Source organism: Lygodium microphyllum, chromosome 27 (assembly GCF_053477565.2).
Source record: "Lygodium microphyllum isolate KBCC chromosome 27, Lygodium_microphyllum_v1.1.10, whole genome shotgun sequence".
NCBI classification, from domain to species: Eukaryota; Viridiplantae; Streptophyta; class Polypodiopsida; order Schizaeales; family Lygodiaceae; genus Lygodium; species Lygodium microphyllum.
This window is the reverse complement of record NC_141161.1, coordinates 58062935-58073565: the sequence shown is the minus strand read 5'-3', so window position 1 is coordinate 58073565 and position 10631 is coordinate 58062935. Positions and strand designations below refer to the sequence as shown.

Here is a 10631-nt window from a genome sequence, read left to right as displayed (position 1 = left end):
CACTATAGATAAAGGAAAGAAGGGTCTCTCAGGATAGAGGCAAGAAGCATGTCCCATAGTAATGTGTATACATAATCACTCAAACATCACTTGTTAACCTACCCCTCAGGGAAGTTACTATATATATATCCTCTACATCATGTGCATTCAAGGCCTATTTATAAATATCCTTATCTATGAATTTTTCATGAATATAACATAACCCTTTTCTATTCAATATGTAAATAACCCCTTTATATTACACCCTTCTATATGTAAATAATTTATAAAAATGATATTTTAAAAATCCCTAATTTTGAACCCATGTGATGCACACATATATTCATGAGTAACTTACTTGAGACCTACACTTACTAGTTGGTATGGATAGTTGAAAGTTAAAGGAAGCATCATCATAGTACCAAAAAGTAAGCATCATAGTATGTATGATCCAAAGAATTAAATAATTGATTATGAGTCAAATGGTAAAATAATTGTTGGTATATTAAGCCCAAAGGATGTAGTCAATACAACATTCAAATGACCCCAAGAAAAAAGAGCAACACAGAATATCAAGTAATAAACTATGAAATTTTTAGCCTAAGCGAGTTTCCTTGATGCCAAAGTATCAATACTCATTAGGTAGAAGGTAGCCTGATAATATAACTATTAGAAAAATCAATATAAAGAAGAAAATTAATGTGAGTAGTGACATATGTCATGTTTGGCTAAAAGAATTGGCTCACAATCAAATGTACATACCATCACCTCCACCTTTGGCAAAGACATCTATTAATAAAAGTATTGCAAGGTCGTGTATCTAGCCACGTGAATGGTAACACCATCAAATAACACAAAAGACTAGTGTTAAGTATGCTTGTAAGACTTTGTAACACATTCAAACCTAATTAGGAACTATGCATCAACAATTAAAATAAAGACATATCTAATCAAGTAGAAACAATTATGTGTGCATGACAGTCTTAGTTGAAATAAAATAATTGAATGCCAAACTATTTATTAACCTATCCTACATACTTATATTATAAAAGTAAAAAACACTCTTCAACAATTTACTTGAGTTTATTTTTTTACATAACCTTCATTTTTACTTAAGTTTCTTTTTCTTTGATTAAGATCATTACAATATAAAACTACTTAACTAATTCTTATCTATTTTATTAAATAAAAAATCTAAAATTTTAAAAATAATTAATTATTTATTTAATTTTAAATTATCCTAAATTATTAATTGGTTCAACTAAAATTGAAAGTGGATATCTATTGGCTAAGACTAAGTTGGTTGTAGAGGTAGAATAACAAAAAAATGTCTAAACAATCAGTAGTTTCAACCAATTTTATGCATAATCAAGAGTCCATAAACTACAAGGGAATGAACCTATTATGATGCTCAATAGCAAATGCTTTTTATTGGAGTCACTATTACTAATGCTATCTAATGATGTCATATAGCTATACTAATGCTAGCATTGCTACCAATGCTAATACCAATGTTGACTAACACTATATTATGGGAAAAGAAAGAGCCAAAACAAACATCGCAAAATATTGCATCTGTTGTGTGTGTGTGTGTGTGTGGAGAGAGAGAGAGAAAGAAAGAAAGAAAGTTATATTAACGTCTTCTAAAGACCAAAACTGGCCTATGAGACAAACTGTGATACAACTGATGAGGTCCAGCTATCCAAAATAAAAGTGCTGAATGAAAAGCTATAAACTAAAAACTGAAAATACGGTGCTGTGAGTGTGATAAGTGTCGTGTATGTGTATGTGCGTATGTAGCTCTGGTACTCCAGATAACGGCTACAAAAGGGGAACAAATGTCGGTTGTGATAGGGGAACAACTGTCGGCTGTGATAAAGTGGTGCGATGTGTATATGTAACAGATGCAGGGAGATATACTATCCTGGGATGTAGTAGCAGTTGTCGAAGTCGCTAATAGCAGGTGATCCCTCCTGGATGCAGGATGTGGTACATCGGCGGTGGAGAAAGAGCAAACTGGAGATCTGAGATCCAATGTGTCGAGTGTCATCGGATCTCAGTCTGCTGTCGATGTAGATCAAGAATCCTCCGGATCTCCTGTCAGTGTGGCTGTGGGGTTCGAAACCCACGGATCCTCGTGCGGCGTCGGGTACGCTGGTCCTCAGCCTGCTGTAGTGTGAGCCCGGAGGTCTAGCTGGAGGCTGGTACAGTAGCTCTCACTCTATCTGTCTGAAAGAACTGTGTAATAGTCGTATGGGTGGGCCCCTCTCTGACTGGGACCCACTGTGTGCTCTGCTCTCTAATGTGCCATGCCTCTCCCAGAAAACGGCCAAATGATCTCTGATCCATATCATTCATACATCCCTGAAGTGAGCTGCTCAATGTGTATCTAGATCTCAACTCTGAGTATGCCGGGCATCTGAGAACAAAATGCTCCTCACTCTCCACCTCTGATCTGCAAAGGGGGCATATCCTCTCCTCCCGTGGGATGCCACTAGCTCTGCCACTCTCAATCATAAGCTGATGTGATGATACCCTGAGCTATCCAATAAGAACTCTCAATCGATGTGGCATATAGATCTGCATATATCTTGGAATCTCTATGAATCCCTGCTCTGATATACTCAAGAACTGTGTATAATAATGTGCCATCTTCGATGGCAGTGGCTGTGCAGGGCTGACCCATGTCCTCTGTATATAAATATGCCATATCTCCTGTCTGATGACTCTATTCCTCTCAAAGAGAGAGAGGGTGTAAGTGGTAGCCTGAGTATCATATAGAAGAGGTGGGAGTCTATCAATGTCCAGCCCATGTCTATCAAACCAAGCTCTAGTCTGTGCATACCATGATGTGGTATCCCCCGCTCGAGCCATCTCCTGAGATGCCATATATGCTCTATATGCAATGCGATCTCTGTCCATATCCTGGAATCTGTGTAGGAAGCAGACTGTTTGAAATAATGCCTTGACTAGCATGGGCGGTGTGGCAAGCTCTGCTCGCACAATGTCATGTGGGACTGAGGCCTTGCTACGAATCAATCTAGATATCATGATCACCTGAGGTCTCTCCATCAATGTCCATACATAATCGACAAGGCATGGCCCCCATATAGCTACTCCATACATCAGTGTTGGAGTGACTAAAGTATCAAAGAGCCACCCCTTGGTGCGGGGCTCCTGGAAATGTGCCTGATGACATTGTCGCTCCATAAGAGCCAATGTTGAGTATCCTCTAGTGAGGCGGTCACGAGCTGCCTGTGTCATCGAGAAAGTCCTTGAAGCTGCTGTAAAGGTGACTCCCAAATATACATATGATCCAATGACCTCAATACTCCCTCTTGCTTGCCATGAAAATACTATGTCTGCGTATCTGAGCTGATGTTTGGAATATAAGAACCTTGGTTTTACCAAGGTTCACTGTCATGCCTCTCTGTATGCAAAAATCATCCAATGCTAATAAATACTGTTGTAATCCCTGAGCTGAGTCTGAGACCAACACAATGTCATCTGCATATAGTAAGATATGAATTGTGGCTCCACTGATATCTATACCTCCACCGGCTTGCTGTTGAATAAACTCTACTATCTCATCAATGTATAGCCCAAATAGAGTCGGTGAGAGTGGGCATCCTTGCTTCACACCAATGGTGCTCACAAGGGGATCTGATATACCTCCCGGACATCTGACTCTGCCAGTAACCCACTCATATAGTGCATAAATACCCCACATCATGTCATCATCCACCCCCAGATCAAGTAGGCGTCTGAAAAGCCTCTCTCTTGGAACCGTGTCAAAGGATTTGCGGAAATCCACAAAGCAACAATACAACCCTTGTTTCTTCACTCGTGTCTGGTTGATCAGACAACAGAGAGTGAAGATGTGGTCTATGGTAGAAAATGCCCGTCTGAACCCTGCCTGTCCGGGTGTGCACATGCACTCTCTCTCTGCCAGCGTGCTGAGCTTCTCCTCCATCACCGTGCCATAAAGTTTGGACAAAACTGGCCCAATCATGATGGTCCTATATGTGTTAGGATCCATAGGATTCCTTGACTTGTGGATAGGTACAATGGTGTGCTCTGTCCACGAGTCAGGGAACCCCTCAGACAATGCACGGTTGAAGAGGTGAGCAATGAGTGGAGCCAATGTGTCTTTGCCATATATAATATGCTCTACCTGAAGATCAAACTGGTCTCGAGCGCGGCCATGCTGTAACCGTGAGATAGCATGTTTCACCATACTAGTGGTGAAAAAGGATGAAATACCTGGTCTCGGTGTACATGGTGTGGGTATCAGCGGCTGTGCAGGTACATGATATAAACTCTGTGCGTATCCATGCCATACTGTAGGGTCATGTATCAGTGTGGGTGAGCGTGGTTGTGTGATCTGCCTCCATGCCTCTGCACAATCTCTGCTCATAAGAAGGTGGTATATATCCCAATATCTCTCCTCCTCCCATTCCTGCTTTTTACGGCGGGTCAAGCGGTGAATGCGTCTCTGCCCCTGTTTGTGTGTGATCTCTCCTGTGGCCTCCAAATCGTGTAGCTGTCAACGTAGATCTCTGCACTCATCATCATACCACCTATTCTGTGGCATGGTACCGGTCCGAGGGGGGTGCGTGTATGTGTGATGTGGAAAACTGAGTGTAGCAAAATCATGTAGAATGCGTGTGATATCAGTGGTCAGTGTATCAAGGGGTTCATATGGATCAAGTGACGTGATGTGCTCCTCCAGATGCTGTGAGTAAACATGTGAGAGCTCATGAGTGAAGTGTATGGTAGTATGCATGTGGGGTATGATATCTGAAGGTGGTGATGGTAATGAGGTGAGGAGTGAGAAACTGAGAAAGGTGTGATCGGCACCGAGTGGAAGTCTCCCAAGGCCGAAGGACTTGATAGTATGTATCCCATCGATCGGTCCGAGCAGATAATCTAGAGTACTCTCGCCCCCCCCATGTGGGAAGCATGTAAGACCTCCTGAATATGGCCATTGTGCCATCCCGTTACAAATAACGAGATGATGTCTACTACCAAGCTCAAGTAAATGCTCTCCATACCCTGTGGCGTCTGGCCTATCTGCTGACTCCCTACTGATCCCCAACTCCTCAGGGTCTAATGCTCTCATGATCTCTGGCTTCTCCATATCAAAACTCTCACACTGTCGGCTCTGTGTGTGCCCATTGAAGTCCCCCATAAGGAAGACCTCACCCAAACTACAATACAGAATAATGTCCTCTAAGAGCTGTGAATAAGGGGAGGGGGAATCTCTGGCCTGAATATCACCCTGCGTAGTAGCATATCTGGACCCTCGTGGTGAAAAGTAGCATATTGCCATATAGATCCATCTCTCATCTGATATCTGCACTCTGATCCTATGTAACTGGCCTCCTCATCTCGTCTCACTAACTGGATATGTCTCTGTATCCCCTGATGGAATAGAACTGCCACCCCTCCTGAGCCCTTAGATGTGCTCTACCTAGTAGTAGCCCGGTATGCAAATACCCACTCAAATCCTGTAATGCATGGAAGCCCTCTCTCTGGGCTCTCATGTGTCTCTATGAGGCATATAACATCATGGTTGAGTAAAATCTCCTCAAGTCTGTCCGGTCGTGACCATAGGGAGCCGTTGCAGTTCCAAACTGCCACATGTATCGGGGTCTCCTGTACAGTCCTCTGCCCCGTCTCATAGGCCACGCCCCCCTATTTGGTGGGGCGTCCATCTATAAAAATCCGGCCATCTCAATAGAAGGCCTTACGGCCTTCTCTACGTGCTTGGAGTATCTGTGGCATGCATGCTCATCTGTGTGCAATCTGCATCTGAGTCAGGTCCTCATCCATGAAGATGGGAACCCCAGTCATCCCTCGGAGTGAAATCCACTTCCGAAAGAAAGCGGCTCTGTCCTCCGGTGTGCTCATATGTAATATCAGAGCTCTGACCTTGGTAGTATCTTGTCATGCACGCCATTCCTGAGTAAAGGGCATGCTCGTGTACCCTAATTGGGTGCATAGCCCGCGTGCGTCCTCCTCCAGAGAGGCCCCTTCGGGGAGCCCGGTAATATGCACGTTCAATCTACACGCGTTCCTGAGCCTCTCCTCCTCTAAGGTCTCCTGAACCCGGACTACCAAAGGGGAGCACTAAGGAAAGCCCAAAGTGGAAGGTGAAGGAGAAGCTTGTATAAAATATCTTCAAAGTGGTGATGTATGTCTATGAATTGTGAGGTAAGCCATTTTCTGCTTCTCTCCCTTTTTCCTTACATTGTTGTTTATGCGGAGAGAGAAAGAGAGAGGGAGGAAGAGAGAGAAAGGGGGTGGGAAAAGGGAGTAAGAAAGAGAGGGAGGGAGATTTTTTTTTGCTACATTATGGTTTATGTGGAGAGAGAGAGAGAGGGAGGGAGGGAGGGAGGGAGAGAGAAAGAGAGATGGAAAGATAGACTCGCGAGGTTCACTATATATATATTCTCTATATAACGTGCGTTCATGGCCTATTTATAAATATCCTAATCTGTGAAATTTTCTTGAATAAAACACAACCCTTTTATATTCAATCTGTAAGTAACCCCTTTATATGACACCCTTCTGTATGTAAAAAATGTATAAAAATGGTGTTTTAAAAACCCCTTATTTTGAACTCACGTTATATATACATATATTCATGAGTGACCCCCCCTCGAGAAGATAGAGATGGGTGAGAGAGAGAAAAAAAAAGAGAGGAAGAAAGATAGGGATAGAGAGAGAGGGTAAACAAGGGAGATGGAAAGAGGAAGATAGAGGAAAGGAGATTAAGAGCATGGGAGGGATTAAGAGGGAAAGAGAAAGAGAGGGAGATTAAGAGGGAAAGATTAAGAGAGAGAGATTAAGAGGGACGGAGATTATTAAGAGAGAGGATAAGAGAGTGAGAGAGGGCAAGGGAGAGATGGAAAGAGGGAGTCAAGAGAGGAATGGTGGGAGAGATGGAGAGAGTAACAGGGGGAGAGAGAGGTAAGAGGGAGGGAAAGAGATGGAGGCAGATTAAGAGAGAGAGAATATGGGAGGGAGGGAGATCTGGAGAGAGGGTAAGAAAGGCAGAGAGAGTAAGAGAAAGATATTACGAGAGGGTAAGAGAGGAAGAGAGTAAAAGAATAAAAGAGAGATAAATTAAGGAGGGAAATAGAGGGAGATTAATAGAGAGGGAGGGAGACAAAGGAAAGATCAGGGACAAAGGGTAAGAAAGAGAGAGAGATTAAGAGGGAAAAAAGGAGAGGGAGCGAGAGAGAGAGAAAGAGAGAGGGAGGGCAAGACAAGGAGATTAAAAAGGAGACTAAGAGAGGGGAAAATAGAGGGAGATTAAGAAGGACAGTAAGAGAGGGAGGGAGATGGAAAGAGAGGGTAAGAGTAAAAGAGAGAGAGATTTGGAGGGAGGAAATGAGAGGGACCTTAAGAGAGAGGGAGAGACTAAGAGAGTGAGATTAAGAGGGAGGGAAAGAGATTAAGGAAGGGAGATTGAGGGAGAGGGAGAGAGGATAAGAAATAGAAGGAAATTAGAGTAAGAGGGAGGAGACAGAGGGTAATAGAGTAAGAGAGAGAGATTAAGAGGGAGGGAATCTTTAATGAAATGGCAAGTTTACATACATTTTAAAGTAAGCATTAAGTAGATTTATGTATAACAGTGTCTACTTTACAATGGTTTTACATTCCATGTTTGAGACCAAAAGGAAGTTGCCTATTTATTCCATGTCTATATTTATTCATACATGCGAATACCACCTATGAATTCCAAAAATGTTAAAATTTTCTATAAAATTTAAAAAAACCTTAGCTTTTAAATCATTTTTAGTTATAAAAATAGCAAACACATGTAATTTGGCTTTAAAATCCCTTTAGAATCATTCGTATCTACTATCAAAAATATTTTTTGTAAACACTAAGGGAGAGATGCATGTACAATATTAGATAATAGCTTAGCAATTAAGATGTCAATGAATATAAGATCCCAATTGAATTAATATCTTGCCCTTTCTAGAAAGAAGATCAATATCATTATATCCTATACATAATATTATTAAAGCTGGTCCTCCTTGGATACCAAGGTGAAATGATATGGTATCGATTATTTTATTTTAATATTATGATAATTAAATTAAAATATCAAAGTGAATAAATCAAAATGCCTATGGTGAATGCCAACTAGTGAATCATTATAGAGCCTTTTATAAGAAACCCTATAAAGAGGGGCTTTAGCCTTCATCCTTTTGAACATACCAATCTTTTCTTCTTTATCATCTCTTTGATCCAATGTTTTTTAAATAATGCACACCTATATTAAGAAGGTGGCTAATATATATATATATATATATATATATATATATATATATATATATATATATATATATATATATATATATATATATTTATATATATATATAGAGAGAGAGAGAGAGAGAGAGAGAGAGAGAGAGAACATGTAAGAGAGAGATAGAAAGAGATGTGAGGAGGATCTTGGTAGCAATTGGCTTTAGTGGAGTACGAAAATGTAATGATAATCTAAAATTTCTCTTTTGATTGTGCAATTCACCACATTTGGCTTATAGAGCAGTGTGATTTGACAATTTATAGATGAGGAGATAGAGGGGGATTTTGAAGGTATGTCTCCAAATCAGATGGCATGCTTCAAATCTAGAGTAGATGAAGAGTTGTGTTTGTTGACATCCTCGCATTTTGCCTTGGTATACTTAGAATGTTTATCTCCAATATGTGAAGTTGACGCCCTAGGTTGGATATTGAGGGAAGCAACTTACGTACACCTCACTCAACTGGTGGAGGTGGTGGCTTTGGAGCACACTATGGAGAGGTAGAGACTTGCTCTCTTCATTGTACCAAGATTGGTTTCAATCCTTCTGGAGGGTGCTATGAAGATGCGTATGCTACGACCCCATAGCTTGTTGATACTCCTCACTTCTGTTGAGGCTCTAGGGAGGATACCACTAGTGGTTATTATGGAGATACAGATGTAGTATCCCCCTCTCATCGATGGAGTAGATGCTCATCACCCATATTGGGTACACCTATAGACACTTTCACTCTTATGATGCCACGATTTTCTTAGCCATTTGCGGCGGTGTGGGTGGCACTTCTATAGGTGTCACTCGTATAGATACACCAAATTGTACCAGCTCTCCTAGTTATGCTCAAGAGCATGCTCCCAAGGAGAGGACATCAAACCTACCCTACCAATCTATGGATACTTGTTGGAGACATCCACTAGTACTATATATATGAATGATGAGGGAAAGAGACTCATAACACATATGGGAGAGTTTGTGCCAATAAGTCTTAATGAAAAATGTATTGGATAATTGAAAAAAACATACCAAAGGCTATCAAGACTATGTGATAGCATCCTTACATGAGAATTTTGTTGAAATATATGAAAATGTCTATGCTCCAAGAAGAGATGTCTTGAATCCCATATACACAGTGCGGTAGAATGCTACTATCCAACTACTATAAAGCATTGTATTTGACCATCACTTTCAATGATGAGTAATGCAATATCATGATCCTTTGGACTTTTAGCTAGTGTCATTGTCATTGTTAGTCTCTTATTCAATATTGTGTTTATGAGTTCAAGCTTCTGTCTTGGAACCTAATTCACTTATGTAATAGTTGCTCTATTCATTGTCCATGTCACTATGAATCTAGTGATTATCTTCCAACCTCCATAGCTGCCATGCTCTACATCCGTGTTTTTGACATGGTATCAAAGCTCAACTAAGCTTAGATTAGCTCTTGTCTCTACTCCTCTAGTCCCTCTCCATCTTTGGTTAGATTAGTACTTTCTCAAGATCTCATCTTCCACATCTATCTTCAGTTTACCTTCTGGTTTGCCATAATCAACTACACATGCCCCGCTTTGAGCTCTTAGACCTCTTCCACCAGGCAAGATCTTAACAAGCTTGCTTTTGAGACTTGTCTCTTGCTTCTTAAGCTCCTCTTTGTCTCCTCAGAGCTTGACATTGGTTACCACATAGCCCACCATTGCTCAAATTTGAAGTCATTGTGTTTGAACTGTGCCGAATTTTGTTCATACTGTTGATTCTCATTCTATGCAGTGCGATGCTATCCATGACTATAGGGCATTGTGAGAGTTGCATTTTAAGAGCTGACTTTAAGCTAATCTAGAAGCAGTTCGAGCTCGTTTTAAAGCGGTGAAATGGCTGAGACAAGTCAATGAGCCAATTGTCATGAAAAATCAAGCAGAGGAGAATGGTTGACCTAGAGTTTTCCTAGATGCATTTTGACACAAGAATCCAACGCAAGTCTTGGTTCATCAATCGGAGGTCATTTGACTCCCCATTTAATCCCCGCAAGGTTTGATATTTTAAATCAGCTACCAGATCGGAAAGTCGTAAAGTTCATGGGAGAGGATAGTTGATGGAGTTTGATGTCACGAAGCTGCCTGTCCAATCGGATTGCAAATTGGATTTCGTTTCGGCCTTCAAAATTGAAAAATCCACTTTGTGGGACAATGTGAACACAAAAAGATGAACCTTTTATTTTAATGTTTTAAACCTTAGGCTTAATAAAAGCCTTGAAACTAATGCAAAAATTGTCGAACAGAGGGAAGCGTCAATGCGCCTCCTCATTTTTTGCTCGATGCCTCTCCGATTCAAACCCGT

At 41.0% G+C, this 10631-nt stretch overlaps 1 pseudogene; it reads right to left on the bottom strand.

The window, feature by feature from the left end:
* Window positions 1–2079: 2079 nt before the first annotated feature.
* Window positions 2080–3712, bottom strand: LOC148012348 (uncharacterized; annotated as a pseudogene).
* Between the last annotated feature and the right edge of the window lie 6919 nt (window positions 3713–10631).